The 16,343-nt window shown below is 45.5% G+C and overlaps 1 long non-coding RNA gene across 2 annotated transcripts in view; it reads right to left on the minus strand.

The window, feature by feature from the left end:
- Nucleotides 1-16,343, minus strand: part of LOC109444079 (uncharacterized) — a 108,198-nt gene that overhangs the window by 57,249 nt on the left and 34,606 nt on the right. The window contains exon 3 of one of the 2 annotated variants that reach the window (XR_002136783.2): nucleotides 958-3,434. The exons of the other annotated variant lie outside the window; for it this stretch is intronic. This is a non-coding gene — a long non-coding RNA (uncharacterized LOC109444079). Of the gene's footprint in view, nucleotides 1-957; nucleotides 3,435-16,343 lie in introns of those variants that run through there. 2 annotated transcript variants of the gene reach the window in all.

Here is a 16,343-nt window from a genome sequence, read left to right on the forward strand (position 1 = left end):
CAAGTAGCCTCAAGCAACAATTAATCCTGCGTGTAATTTCTGAAGCAAATGATAGGTGTGAGTGAGAACTGTGCAAACAGTTAGGAAGCAGATGTAGCCTGAGGTGAAGTCACTCCCTGCATTCAAGGGGAGTCCAAGAAGGGCTGGAGGGGGAAAGTGTGGATGCCCAGCCTGGTGTAGGGCCCAGAGCTCTGAATTAGGAGCCAAAAGAGTAGAGACCTTGTGGCAAGCAGAACAATGACCCCAACGATGTCCACACCCTACTCCCCAGAACCTACTTGGCAAAAGGGACTTTGCAGATGTGATGAAGGTTAAGGACCTTGAGATGGGAGATGATCCTGGATTACCCTGGTGGGTGCAATCTAATCACAGAAGTCCCTAAACATAGAGAAGCTCTCCTGGCTGTGGATATAGAGATGTGCTGATGGAGGATAGGTCAGAGAAATGCAGTGCTGCTCTCTTTGGAGCTGGAGGAAGGAAGCCAAGAGCCAAGGAATGCAGTGGCTTCCAGAAGATGGGAAAGGCAAGGAAACGGATTCTCCCCTAGAGCCTACAGAAGGAATGCAGTTCTGCTGACACCTTGATTTTAGCCCAGAGAGAACTACACTCCAAGTCCTGTAAGATTCTAAATTTGTGTTGTTTTAAGTCACTAAGTTAGTAGTAATTTGTTATAGCAGCATGAATAGAACGAATAAAGCCTGGCTTTAAGTCTGCATTTTACTAGAGAACACGAGGAAATTTGCGGGAGTGAGGATTTTGTCTGCTTTCTTCCAATACAGGCATGCCTTGTTTTATAGCACTTCACTTTATTGTGTTCACAGATGTTGCTTTTTTTTTTTTTTACAAATTGAAGGCAAGATCTTCCACCAGCAAAAAGATTACAACTCGCTTTATTGTGGAGGGCTGGAACCAAACCCTCAATATCTCTGTGGTATGCTTACACTCATGGCAGTTCTATGTCATCTGGGGCAAGTCATTTGATCATTGGGGTCTCCTTTTTCTCATGTATGACCTGAACGTATTCAACTAGTGATCTTGAAGATTCCTTTCCTAACGGGAGATTTTTCAGGAACAATCATATCTTTCTTTCATTTTTCTGAAGACACCTTAGGATTTTATCCTGTTCAGGCCCTTGTGGCAATCATCTGCTCTCTCTGTAGAAGACTGTCATTGTAGATTTAGGACACCGGGGTGGATCTAAACTAAGACTGTGGCGTGGCCCAGAATTTGTTTTGAAATATGTAAATCCAGTTTCAGTTCTTACAAAGGTAAAACAAAAACCACTCCACCAGACATTCTGATGAACATCCACAGATGAAAACCAGAGCCTGAAAAGGTGTGGGTCACTGTGCCAGGTATCGCTGAGGGTCTGGGTGGGGGTGGGGATGGGAAATCAGAAATGCAGAAGAGTCAACCTCTTCCATCTTCAACAAGTATAAAATCAACCTGCTTTGCCCACCTCCTTAGGTTATTGTGAGACACAAACAGGATGGTCTATTTGGACCATGCTATAAACTGTTGAGTGTTACACGAGAGCGAGGTGTTCTGCTTCTTCCCCTTCCTTGAGGGTGGACTCTTAGCAGGCCGGCCTCCCAGGACAAAGTCATCATGTTAAGAGGAAAATGAAGTGCAGAGAAAAGAAGCAAGTGGTTCAAAGTCACACCTTGTTCCCTGATAACCACAGTTATTCAGTCAGTCACGTCCACTGTATCAGTCAGGATGGCTAAGCTATGCTACAGTAACAAGCAACCCCCAAATCAGACTGTTTTAAAATAACAAGGTTTAGTTACTTGTCACTCACTGTACAAGTCCCTCATGGGGAGGCATGGACTTTTATGTATTATAATCATGGAGGGATGTAGGCTGAGGGAACAGCCATCATTTCAAATAATATGGGTCACTGTGCCGTGAAGCACGAGAGAGCTTTGGAGGCTCGAGCATTCTGGCCTGAAAGTCACATGTCATTGCAGCTCACACTCATTGGTAGGTACTAATCACAAGGCTTCAGCCAACTACATGAGACCAGAGGGAAAGGAAGTACAAACCCACCATGTGCCTGGATGGCAGAGCGCTGACACTTCTGGCAAACAGCACTGTTGCCCATCACAGCCGCCCGGTAGGTTCCTGTCCTCTCCACCACATGCTCTATAAAACCTTTCCTCACCCCGCAGAGTACAGTCCTGGCAGTGTTATTGGAACCTCAGCGTGCTTTCAACTCTGATCCCTCAGTGTTTGTACGTGGTGAGATTGGTGCTTCGTCTTTGCCCCTGACACCCAGCACAGGCTTGGGTGCTGAATCAAATGGGTGTGGAATAAATTTATGGTGCTTCCAAATACACATGACATCTAATTCTTATTTAACAATTATAATACACCAATGCTATTTAAACGGTTTAAAAATGATTTAATCCTTAAGAAAATAACCTTTGTGGTTATAATTTTACTTTCCTCCTTCTTGTAGTTGAGGTTATGAAGGCAACTAGAAGTAACTTGTCCAGGGTCAGAAAGCTACTGAGGGGTGGAGCAGGGACTTGAACTTGTGTCATCTAATCTGAGAGTCCAAGGGCATAGTGCCTACACTGCAGCCTCCTATTGCCCCGGCAGGGAGGGAGGGCTACAGCTGGGGGCTGCTTACCACTCTTTGCTTCTAACCACTCAATTCAGGCGCAGCAGACCTCCATTAGGGCCCAGCCCCCCGCACCCTTTTGGGGAGCATCCTATATTTCGTACCCAGTTCCCTTTTCTGTCAAAATGTTTCCTGTCCTGTGTCCCACCCCCACCCCTTGAGGGCTTGCCCTCTACAGATCTGATAACTTCCAGGAGAGCTGGGAGGTGCCAAAGATCATTATTTTCCCCTTGACAATTTTGCCCAGGGCTGGCCCTGAAGCAGATAATCCACCCAAGGCAGGCTGGTGTCGCAGTGCTTTGCGATGCAAACATGTACAATCGTATGCGGCTGTATTTGGAGCAACACCTTCTAGAAACCAGTCTCAAAGCACCTCATTGAGGCTTTGCTTCTTCATTTCAAGCGAGATCCTTCGAAGTGGAGCCCAGGATGCTACAGGGTTATGGGAAGGATGAAAAACTGCAAGCATTCTGCTGTCTCAATGTTGTCACCTTGGAATAGGCAAGTGGCTTTTCTACCTGGAGTCCTATGGGTCTTTTGCTGGGATCCCCGATCAACAAGGCCTTTCACCTCAGCCTGAACCTTTCAGTGGGAATGCCATCAAGCTTGCGAGTGAGCTTTCAGAGGTGGAGGGAAATACCCACGGCCACCCTGGGGGTCCTGGACAGAGTCGTGAGGAGAAGCAGCTCTGGTGGACAGAGGTGGCGATGACATTTCCAGTCTTCACAGCCTGCACGCTGAACTGGGCCCAGGAGGGCACTGGGTACACTGGGGCTCTTCTCACAGACTCTCAATGAAGTGTTCTCTCCTAAAAATGAATTCAAAAACATTGCTAAGAATTCAAAAGTGCATCCAGGTTGCACTTTTTTCAGAAAGAAAAATTCCAAATTCCCAAATGATATTCCAACATGACGTTGTTGCCACTCTGGAGCAGGGGAAGGAATGTCAAGATGGAAAAAGCTGAGAAAAAATGGGAAACGTGAAATTAGGGAGAGTCTTCCAGAAGCAGGTTTATTGGAGAAGCTGGCCAGGGAGCGCCTTGCTCCGTCCTGAAGGTGCCACAAGATGGCAGCATTTCTGAACGTTCCAGGTCCACCCAGGGGCTGCCTCTCAGGGAGCTGGCGTGGCTTGGAGTCCAGTCAGAAGCACTTCCTCCCTAGCGTCAGGAGGATTAAGAGTCCCAACTGGCATGCTGCCGTCCTCAGCCAGAGGATGGAGAGAAGCGCCCCGAGCAGAGAGGCCTGGATCTCCATGGTGAACACTCAGCTGTTTCAACAAAATCAGCATTGAACCCAAGTGCCTGTTGGCCAGTGGCCACTTTGGATGTTGGGCTGGATTGTCTTAGTTTGCCTGAGAAATGAATGCTTATTTGGCCAGATGTTTTGTGGAGGCCAAGGAACTTTGTAGTGTTTTAGAAAGTACATCCGCGCAAACCTCAGTTCGAATATTCTGGGGACTTGATTCTGCATAGTCTGGCACCAATGCTGCCATGCAGGTTTCCACGCCCACCTCCCGCACCACCTGAATGCCTGCAACACCATTTGGCATGAAATAGTACACAGATTTTGTTATTAAAACTCTTCCTGGTGTCTTACATACTCTCTTTGTTTATCCATTCATCACTTTCAATAAATATTTACTCAGCACCTACTATGAGCCAGGTGTTCTGCTGTATCCTGGGGATACAAGAATGACTGTCCTGCCAATAAAGAACTTGCACCCAGTTAAGGATGGAGAATTAATCACAATTGCAAAAAATTCTATGAAAGAAAAGTTCAGGGTGTTGTGGAAGGGGTTATTAACTGTTGACCTTGGGTAATTTAGCCACGGGACTTCATATGGTCCCTGAGATTTTGCATGGGATGATTGTAAAAATTAAAAATTAACTCGTGACAGCATCTGACATATCGTAAAGGCCCAATGAATGCTGCCTGTCGCTTTCATTACTGTTATGCACCTCATAACTCCAGGGGGTGCTAGTCACTTACACCACACATACAATTGATTATGGCAGCTTTGTCTTAACCTTCCAGAGTCTCAGTTTCCTCATCTGTAAAAAGAAATAATAATAATGATGTCATATGGCATTGTTGTGAGGATGAAACCAAGTCTGAAAAGAGTGTTAAGTATTTTATCTCAGTACCTGGTGTCTGTAATTATTGTTAAATCTTAAAGCCATGATATTGAAGTTAAACACAAAGGCTTAAATCTGAATTTTGGAGTAATACCGAAAGCCCTAGGGAGCCCATTAAGGTGTGCGTTTAGCTAATTCATGGCCAGTTTTCCTCTAGTGACTGCCTCCTCTTCCTACCACCTGAAGCGGTTGTTAAGACGGCTAATGCCAGCTGAGCGGCAGTGTGCCTGTGCCCCAGTCACTGAGGTTTCAGGACTGGGTCTGAGTCCATCTTTACAGAGCATGAAAAGGAAGTGTCCAACCAGTGAGGTCGGCAGGGAGGGAGGCCACTCCTTTTGTGGAATGATTTCCACAGTGGCAGCTACTGGGCCTGATATATGTCATCTCATGTCATCCTCTGGGCAGCCCTGTGACATAGACTCCTGTATGAGCATCCCTATTTTACAGATTAGGAAATGTGGTCCAAAGGTCACACAGCAAGCAAGTGCCACAGCTGGGCTTCAACCTAAGTCAGGCCTGACTCCATCCAAATCCTGAAGGCTGTCTTGAGAGATTTGATGGAATTCACCAGGATGTTACTGCTTAGCTTTTCCCCAGGCTGATTGATATGAGGCACTTAAATGCTTGTTGAATTGGGCTAACGGATTAATTCAGTCCAAGTGGGCCATCTGTCAACTCCACATGTGGACAAACATAGGATGCTAGAAAATTATTACCTGGCTATTCCACCAGCTTACATGATGCGGTCAGCTTCTGTCCAGCCCACCTTCTACTGCCCCTAGGTGAGCTGACTAGGGTGGAGAGATTGCCTATCTGTGGGACAGAGCGTCCCTGAATGGGCCCCATTCTGTCACTATGGCCATCTCATCTGAACTCTAGGAGGAAGATCTCATTGTCCCAAGACAATCAGGACTGAAGGCAACTGTGTTCAGACCCCTGAGAAAAAGGTCACTTTGAGGTTCCCTTCTCCCATGGGCCTTTTTCTCAGGGGTCTGAACAGGGCGGAGAAGGGAAAGAGCAACATCTCTGCAGACCTCTTCCATCTGACTAGGACAACAGTGACATCAGGTACCTGCAGAGCTATGGATGGTGGAAACAGCTTACAGGACGGATCGCAGCTTAGCCCCACATATTACTGTGCTGCTACTGTGCTCTTTTTTTTTTTTCATCGTGTTCTTTAGGATGTCCTGGCAAAGCATGGATTGAAAAGTTTCTCAGATAAAGGAAAAAGTGTTACCAGAATGTTTGAGGATTGAGGGTTTGGGTCCAATGGGATGTCAAGTGTGAACTTTTTCTTTTTTTTTTTTTTTCCTCAACACTTGTTTGGCAAGTTGTAGCGGACATCTGATGTTTCTGTCGGCCCAGCATCCATTCCCCTTCTTCTCATAGTAGCATCCTGTGGGGCCACCCCTTCCCCACTCCCAGTCTTCTGATTGGAGTGAGGCAAACTCCATTCATAGGCTCTGAGGATGGGCACAAGACCAGAGCTGACCAATCCCTGAGCTTTAGATCCTAGAGTGATTGTGTCAAAGGTCAGTGTCTATCCTCAGCCAAACCAAAAGAGAGTCAATTTTGTTTTTGTTTTTTCTGGAATTTGGGGACAATACACTCTTTTTGCAGGGGTTGCTGAGCTGGGAGCCCATTGGCCTGGAACTGCTGGTGGCTACGTTGCCCCCAGCTGGGAGAGCCCCTGTGGCTAAAGCCAGTCTGGAGGAAAGCACAGAGAAGAGATGGTGAGATAAAGATTCCTGCTGATATCTTTTGAGTGAAAGGATCCAACTGTGGACTTTTTCCAGTTATGTGAGTTAGTATATTTCCTTTGGAGCTTTTGTAAGTTTGAGTTGAGTTATTGTCTCTTAGACCTGAAAGTATCCCATCTAATGTAGAAATATTCCCAAAATATATCAGTAAGTTGGGTACTGAGAATACAGTGGAAATTTCATTTGAAATGTTTTTGACACTTAATATCCATCATGATTGCTGTGTATTGTAGATATTAAAGACGTAAGAGGAATTGTGCTATGCCTACATTAGATCAAGGAATAAATAAATAAATGCACTTCACAATATTATCAATAAATCCCAGAGACCTGCTTCTCTAGAGTCAGAAAGATCTGAGTTTTAATTCTAGCTCTGCCAATTACCTTGGACAATTCTCATAACTGGCATAGGCCTTAGTTTCCTCATCTGCAACATGGTGGTCAATATCATTGGGTCATTATGGAGGAGTAGCTGAAATAATAAAAGTATCCAGCCTTGTAACAGCCTGGAACTGAGGGCTGGAAACATTAAGTAACCTATTTAAGATCAGTCAACTAGTCAGTGGCAAAGCTGGAATTTGAACCCAGGCAGTAGCTCAGAGCTTCCACTCCTGACGTCCATGTTTACCATCTCTTAAGGCTAAGACAGGTAGAGTGACTTGGCCAACATCACACCTCATAATATTGTACACAAAGTGCTTCTAATGGGGTCTGATACATAGTAAATCTCAACAAATGTTAAGGAAAGTACAGAGGAAGGAGAGTTTAGAGTTTAACCAGCTGGTTGCACTTCAGGGCAGGGCATATCTGCAATAAATGAGCGATGCAGGGGTAGGATTTGGGCGGGGGGGGGGGGTGCTGGTTTTAGAATCTACTCTGTCATCAACCTGATCTGTGACCTTAGGCAACTTACTTGCTTTTCTGGTCTTTGGCTTCTCATATGTCATCTGAGAGGGTCACAACTGTTGTCCTCCAAGGTCCCTCCCACTGTAACCATCTAGTAGTTGACGGCTTGGAGCCATTTGTCGCAAGCAAAGTGACTGAGGCTACATGACCTGGATGTGGAAAGGATTTGTATGCAAGGTGGCTGGATTACAAAGGAGCTCCCTGCCTGTCTGTCTGAAGGTGTGGGGCCAGGGCTTCATCCTCCATACTCAAACAGTCCTTCCAGCTTGGGGCTTCTTTCCCAAGTTCTCCATCTTTCTCTAGTCTAGTACATTTCCAAGATCAAGGAAGAAACATGTAACCAAAATTGGCCATCTCTGAACCAGAGCAAAGAAAGCCCAGGCTGGGCACTCAGTTTCCTCATGTGTCAGATCCATGACTAACTCCCAGCCTCTTCACTGAGCATTTTAAAGGTTGTTTTTTTCATTTGTTTGTTTGTTTGTTTTGTTGTTTTCTTTTTTTTATCATATCTGAAAATGCTTCCCAAATAGCAGTAACCTCTTCCCAAGAAAAAGTAAATGTTCTAATGAGTTAAGTGTAAATGAGTCAAAACCATATGGATTAAATTTCCCCTGAAATACACTCAGGATTGGCCATTAAGGACAAATGCTTTGGGACAGTGTGGCTTGTGGGAGGGAGGGGTGGAGAGCCTGGGGTCCGACTTGCAACTTCCTCTCTGCTCCTTAGTAACAGGGCCATGTGTTCCAGCGTGTGCACACCCCTAAAGTCCCAGACCCCTGAACTCATGCTCAGTTCTTCACAAATGAACAGAGTCATCTTAGGCTGGAATTTAGTGAGACCTTGGAAGAAACATTCAAGTAATCAAGGACATCTTGTCTGGGCGGCTGTTGCTATGAGTCTCTTTGGAAGGTGGCAAACTTGTTCAAGGTGGCAAATAACCTTGAACAAACAAGTCTTTTTGTTCGTCCACGCAACGAACATTTATGGAGCATTTCATTTGTATCAGAGTCTGCAAAGTAATGGGGAGGAAAGAGGAATAAAAGAGAGTCCAAGCGTCTCTGTCCCCTCACGATGTCATTGGCCCTGCTGCTACTTCTCAGTGGGCTCCCTTGCTTTCCATGACACCAGGCTCTCAGGTGAGAGGTTTTCAGACCAGTTTGGGAGCATTTTCTAAAGGCTTTGGTAGAGGTTGGGAACGTAGTGGATGGCAGTTTATCTACTCTTATAGCCCAACTCATGCACGGCTTGTTCATCAGACGGTATCTCCTACCAAACATGAAGGCAGCCTCCTAATTGGTCATCCTATTTGTCCAATCCATCTGCCACACAACCACCAGACAATCTACCTGGACCTCAAATATGACTACATTGTTCCACTGTTCAGCATCAGGGCCCCCAGGTGTCTACACAGTTAAATCCAAGCTCCACAGCATGGTAGATAAGGCCTTGTACAGGACTTGACCCTTACTTACTCTCAAGCCTTTTTGTCCATCCCTCTCCTCTCTATTTTATGTTCTGGCAGCACCAAAGTACCTCATGCACTACCATGCATCCATGATTTCTCATCTCCCTCCCCTCTTCATGCAGAATCCACTCTTCCATTCTTCTTTCATGCGCTAACTCACCCTGGGCCACCATCCTGAACTCTGTTCCAAGGAACACTGGCTCTGCAAAACGTGGAAGCTTTTGCTCCATGAAATAAAGGGTCTCGTGGTCAAAAACGTTTGGGAAGTGCCATGTTAGAAAAAGTTAAATGGGCTTTTTCTTGCAGGACTACTCAAAGCCTTTACTATGCTTTACTCTGAGTTTTACTATGCTAATGTGCAAAGCTCATTTGATCACAGAATTCTGTTTGCTCAAATACTTGTCGCTACCTGTTGTTTCTGGGAATATAGTTGAGGAAAACTGTCCTAGGCAGTAACTCATTCTACAACCTCGAACAAACAAGTTAATATGTTCACTCAGAGAACACTGATTGAGTATTTGTGTCAAAGTGAAAAGTAATGGGGAAGCAAAGAGGAAATTCAGAGTCTCTTCCATGGAGAAGATCAGTTCTTTTGACTATGCTACTCATGATGACACTTTCCCTGCTTCTGGTTCTCAAGGACCTTAGAGAGGCCAACAAGATATATTTGAAGCCCTTTTCAGGAAATACGTTAGCTAAGACCACAGACCATTATTCCAAAGCATGCAAAGAGGAAGATATCAAGCCTTCTGCAGGAAAGCACCTTTCAGGTTGATATAGTTTGTATGGTCTACATTGCATTGCGAAGAGCCTCAGTCCTTGGGAGAATCTGACTAAACTTGCCCTCTCAAGTTGGTGGGAAGGTAGGGGGTGATCACTAAGAGCCATCCATAAAAGCTTGTTGGTCTTTTCCTACCATAAGCCTTGCCTGGTTCTCTATTTTCTTACAAGTTCCATCTCTCCATTACCTCCCAGCCCTCACCCATGTTGGACATTATACAGATCATGCCGATGGGCTCACCCTTTGCGGGAGGAGGGTGAATTGAGCTAGTGGCACTTCCACCGCTCTCCTGAAGAGAGGCAAATCCAGGGCAGAATCCAGTCCCTGCTTTCCTACACTAGATTTATTGTGCCAAGTGGTACCGTTTAGGTGCCACCAACTCTTAAGCTGCCACGCCCTTTGTTATAATTCACTCTCACAAACTTGATTCCCCTGGGAATGTGTTTTTAAAATTGGATGACTCACGAGTTCACATATGTTGCCTGAATGTGACATTGTGGAATACTCCCCCCTCCCCCCGACTATCCGTACCACTACCCAGTCTCATTGAGTGGCATTAAAAACAAAACAAAACAAAATCCTCACGTCCCCTTATAGGCCTAATTCCTGGGGAGCTGGAGCGGATGAGAGGTTGTCGCCTCCCAAGTTCAGCAATAAAAAATGACTTTCTCCTTTCAGCTACTGCTCCCTGATGTGACTCTGTGATCAGTATCAAATGCTCAGTAGCAAGGGTTTCTGTAGCGCCTTCTCAGCTAAAATAGATTTAACCTGCCCGCTGCTCTTTGTGAGGGAACAATGGACGTAACAATAAGGAGCCGCTATATTGTTCCTGCATGAATAGTCCTGATTCTGGATATTTGCTGTTGGGCCCTGCAGATTACCTGCAAAGAATGTCCAGCTCCCTCTGTTGAGAAAGGTTATGTGACAGGCAAACGGTCCAGGCTGTTTCACGGTAATGAATCAATAGGGCCTGCAATTAATGATGACTTATTTCAAAATGGTAGGGGGTCACCTTTTGAAACAGCGTCTGTTTTTGCTTCCAGCCTAATTGCACAGCCTGGGGTGTCTCCTGTTTGAATGGGTCAACTTTGTGAGCGAGCTAGGGGAATTGGAGGCTGGAGGGAAGGGGCAGAGAGGGACAAGTAAGGTGGCTTTGGGGGCTTACTTGGGCAAGCTCTGGGGGAAATGAAACCCATATGTGTGGTTATTGGCATGTAGCTTGGAACTAGGCAAACCACAGAGGCAGGTTGGAGGGGCAAGAGCATCTTCTGAGTTTTCCATCCCCACCATCAGCAAAATCTTGATCAACAGAGATTCTCACTATGTGGTTATGGATTGAGTCTTCAACAACCCATAGCTAGTACACAGTGGTGCTGGCAGAAAAAACACCATAGGCTTTGGATCCAGCACATCTGAATCCCAATTATTGCACTGTCATTTACCAACACTGTGACCTTGGGAAAACTATCCCTGCCTCATCTGTCAGACAAGGAGATCGCCTCCCTTCAAGGTTCTTGCAAAGAAAATATGTCCCCCTAGTGGGGACTCAATAACGAGTATGGCAGACATTACTAGTGTCCCAATATCTATCTTTCCCTTCTTTCTTACCAACACAATCCCAATTTTGTTCAGGGAAGCAGTGTATTCAGCCAAGAAAATCCTGATTTCCCAGTGTCCCTTGTAATTGGGGTGGCCATCCGACATAGTTCTGGTCAATCGAAAGTGGACATCTGTTGGGTAAGTCTTCCTTGAAAGCTATTGTTTACTTAATTCGCAAAAAGAAGAGACAAATTTACACAAAGTTTTTGCCTTTTTCCTTGCCTTCTTGTCCCTTCCTGGAATGCAGTCTCAATGCCTAGAAGTGTGGGAGCTGCCATTTTGCAACCATGAGGGCAAACTCCACGTGCTATGGAGAGTGGGAGAGAAGGACGGGGCAGAGGAATTGGTGAAGTTGTGGAGCGGCTGTGCCAGCCCTTGACTACCTCCCTTGGGACCCTTGTCAGGTAAGAATAAATCTGCATGTGTTTTATTATTATTTGAGCTTTCCCTTACGTGCAGCCAAGCACAATCTCTATATGATACCTGGTGATTCCTATTTCTTCAGACTGGCAAAACAAGCCTTTGGAAACTTCCGTGGAGACTGCCTAAAGTAAGGGGCAGGAATACACTGGAAGACATACCACCCAGTGTCTGGTATTTCAGGACCTCACCACCTTCCCCTGTATCTGTCAACCCACGTACCTGAGCTTTTTTTATTTAGTTACGCTTCCTTGCTTATTATTAAGTCAGGGCTTCTGGGGAAGTGGAGTTAGAGGAAGAGACATCAGAGGCAAACATAGCCACATTACTATATTAATACCTGCCTGCATCACATAAGATGCTGGAGGTTAATCAACTCCAAGAACAAAGGCAATACCTGAATGAAGAAACTGCTGGCTGCGGCAATCCTGCCAAGCACAGGAAGTAAACATGGGAACCAATAGGCCAAAAATAATAATAGTGATGAGATTTGAAAAGCTTCATCCCTCATAAAGAAGGCTTTGCTGAATTCCTATCCCCCGAATAAATAGCCAGGAGTATCAGGTTTATCCAAAATATCTTAGTGGGAATTCAGGAGAAGTATAGGCACGTCTTAGCTAAGGTTGGGAGGGGCCCCTTGACCCTGTGGGAGAACTAGGAGGGAACCTTCTATTGACCTTTGAAGGTCAGGCTACTGGTCCACAGATCTGGGCAGTGTGGTTTAGAGGCTGATTCTCCGGGACGATAGTGGAGTCAAACGAGTCACAAATGAGCTAATCACCATTAATGTTTCGGCTGAAACTGCCAGTCTGACATCCCTCTTAATGGCTGACAAATGTCAGGGTGACTTGTCTGCTTTTTTTGTTAATTGAATTGGTTAATTAGGTCCCAGAGGCCTAGCTGCTAATTATGAGCTACAGCTGAATATGAGCTTAAAAAAACAGATGCAAGAAAGTTAAAACAAAAGAGAAAACGCACAGACACACACATACACACACACCCCTACTCCTTTGTGTCCTTTACAATCTGTACTGTTACCTTCTCTTAATTCTTGACCTGCCACATGTTACTAACTTCTTGATGTGTTTAAAGAAAAAAAAAGAAAATCAGGCAACAAAAATTCCCAATTCCGCCTTTTTCCATGAAGAGCATCTGCTCAATCAGTGCCTCGTTCATTAAATTCCTGCCAATTAGCAAGAAACAAAAGGTAGATGGGGGAGGATGAGGAAAAAGTCCAGATTTGCAGCCTAACGCATTACCTTGTGAAGATGGGGTTTTCAAAAGCTGCATTTAGGTAAAGAGGTGATGACAGTCTACCAGGCCCAGCCGTGACTTGTTAAAGTTTACAAAAACTTTTCCAGAATTTCATAGAACAGGCCCCGGACACAGAGCAGTCCGCACTGTCCCACTGAGAAATATCCTTCCTCAAAGGTAAATAAAGTGCCTTCCTGTTCATGGGAGACTCTAAAATTGACTGCTGAAGGTGAGTCTCTCCAAGAAGCATCTCCCAATTCTCAACCACGTGTTCCTGGCATTGTCTTTGATTTTTGCTTCCAATTATGGGAGAAAACATTGAAGGAAGTTGAAAGTTCCAGCTTCATACCTCCAGTTCACAGTACTTCTGGGAGCTGGCAAGCCCCAGCTAGCTGATGAACAGCATTCTTTGATTAGTGTGAGACAAAGGATGGGCAGAGACAGGAAGGGAAACTGAGGCAGAAGGGAAGGAAAGGAGAGGAACTCAAAGAACCTTCGTGGCAGAATCCGATTTTGCCAGCCCCCAAGCTCCTGGCAAAGGTATTTGGACAGACTGCCCAGAGCAGCACTCCTTACTCTCAGAGTCTTGGGCTAGCAGAATGGGATTTTGAAAACATGTGGCCAGAAGCTTGGGGACCTGAAGAATGTGTGTGACCCAGACACCACATATAGCCATCATCTCCTGACAAATTTAGGTGAACTTGACTCCCACTCCCACGTCTCCAGTCTGCCCTTCCAGCTCAGCCACCAAACGCAGAGCCGTCCTCCCAGTTTCTTTCTAGTCACAGCCTTTTCTGGGGAAGTCCTGTGCGTCTGCTCCTGGAGGTGTTGCCTCAGGTTGGCCCCAAGCTGACTTTTGGTCCCTTGCTCTTCCCAAGGCCTCCAAACAGAAAGCTTCAACTTTCCTAAAGACTGAGAGGGAAGGACCATGACCCACAGAGCCTTGTGCCTTCTTTCTGCTTGGCTCTCCCTCCGACACTCCAGCACCTCTCACCACCCCTCGCCCAACCCCCTTCTAAGAGCCCTCAAAATTTAAACTGTTGGCACCTGACTTCTGGCTCACAGTCACTGAGACATGTGCATGGAAAGCTCCAAGTTAAAAGAAAAGCTGCATGTTTTACTGTGATTCCACGTAAATTACTGCATTTTAACTAGTAGGTGTGTGTGTGTGTGTGTGTGTGTGTGTGTGCGCGCGCGCATGTGTGAGCACACAGACATGCACGCACACACACATACACACACACACATACCATCCAGAACTGAAATAGCATTGACTGCTTGGGTTCATTCTGAGCAAAGCATCTCTGATTTCAGGGTTTTCAGGAAATCATGGTAAAAATCTATGGGGACAGTCAGTGAGGTTGATTATTCTGGGAAGACATTCCAGGGGCAGGCGCACCGGACAAGACCCTGGCTCTGTCCCCAAATGACCAACGTACGCATTCTGGCCTTGACATTTGCTAGTTGTGCAACCTTAGACCAGCCACTTCAGCATCTTTGAAACTCATGTTTTCAACTCCAAAATGCAAATAATAACAGTGCCTACCTCCTAGGGTTGCTGATGAGTGGTTAGCACAGTGCCCGACGTACACCACTTACTCAGGAAACATCAGCTACTATCCTTGTTTTTCTCTCCAACTCTTCTTTAAAAATCTAAAGTCCACAAAAACAGCAACTATGGCAGGAACTTATCATCAATATGTTTAACCTGGTTTGCTTTGCTTATGTTTAAATTATTCTCAAATTTCTTTAACATATCTGGTAGAGTGGCTTCTGCTGTTCTTTCTGTAAGAGGCTAGAGTTTTTATGACTCTTAAGCCTAGAGAGATATTAAAATTCTCTTCAGATTTACTTTGGGCACCGGTCTACCCCCCGTTAGACTCGAAGGAGAGGTGGGGAGTAGAGAAAAGGGGTTGGTAATGTTTCATAAGAAGTTGAATGGCATGCCCCATCATACCATTCATACCATCTAGCATTTTCTACAGAATCCCTCTCTGAGAGAAGAGGAGCTATTTAAGTCCCAGTTCTCGGGGCAGGGAGCTCAGGGTCACTTTGTGTGTCCCCATTCCTTTCTGCTAGAGAAACCCACAATTAATACCAAGTTTCTTTCTTTTTTTTCATCATCAGCTGAAAGGGAAGATAATTTGGCCACCCTGTACAGTAGGGTGACCAAAGTGGTAGTATGCCCAGGACTGAGGGTGTCCTAGGGGTACGGTCTTTCAGTACTCAAAGTGGGGACAGCCCAGGCAAATCAAGATGAGTTGGTCACTCTCCTGAAAGGCGGATTTTGAATCGTTTGTTTAGCAGAGTCATTGCTTCGCAGTTGTGGGTTGCGTTAGTCCCAAATCACCCAGCAAGTTAATACACTCCGTAAAAATGTGAGTCCTCGCAGCACATCAACAGATGCTAAAGGTGTAAAGGTGGCTTGGGGGCTCTGAAGGCAGAAATCTTAGAAACATAATTTCTCAGTCACACGGAACATGAGTGGTGGGACTCCTCCCCTCCCCCCCTTGGACGTTGGAGTCCCATGTGGGAACTTTTGAAAATGAAGTCCTGAATTAACCAAGCCGCTCCCCACAGGTTATATTACGGAATACAGAGAGAGAAGAAGAGACGTGTAAGTGACAAAAAAACAACAACAAAAAACCCCGTGGGGTCCTTGTGGACGTTTGCCTTCCAGAGGTGCCTCCTGAGGGAGCTCGGTCGTGTTCTCACACCCTGACTCCTGCATCTAGAAAGCTTGCCCTTCCCAATGGGGGTGATTTTCTCGCCCTGGCTTGAAATTAAATGGTTAAACACGCTTCCTTCAGATTTGCTAAGAATACTGCAAAATGGAAGGAGGTTTACATGTCTCCATGAAGAAAAGAAAGAAAACAAAATGGGGGCAAGAGAACTAACATGTACCGAGCACCTAAAATACGCGGGTCCATGGTTTACACAGTATTTTCACTTACTTCTCAGAGCATCTTGAGAGGTTGGTGCTACAAATCAGATTTCACAGCTGAGGAAACCAGAGCTCACGAAGGAAATTAATATTCCAAGTTCACTCAGCTACGTGGCAGACCTGGGAATTGTAATAATGATAATGATAGTAATAATTTGATAAAAATAGCCAACGTAATGGAGCAACAGTTAATATGTATTGTTTCTTTGGTCCAAGTAGTTGGCTACAACACTCTTAATCATATGCAGTCCTCAACTAGCCTTCCAGGTTAGTATCACTATTAAGCCCATTCATCAGATGGGTAAATTGAGGATTGGAGACATTGTATAAACAGTCAGAGGACACCCAGCCAGTAAGTGGCAAAACTGGAGCTTGAACCTATGCCTATCTGGCTCCATTAACCACTGCACAGCACATTTGACCCTCCACAGCTCACAAACACACTTTTGGACAT

The sequence above is a fragment of the Rhinolophus sinicus genome, linkage group LG07 (assembly GCF_036562045.2).
Source record: "Rhinolophus sinicus isolate RSC01 linkage group LG07, ASM3656204v1, whole genome shotgun sequence".
NCBI lineage: Eukaryota > Metazoa > Chordata > Mammalia > Chiroptera > Rhinolophidae > Rhinolophus > Rhinolophus sinicus.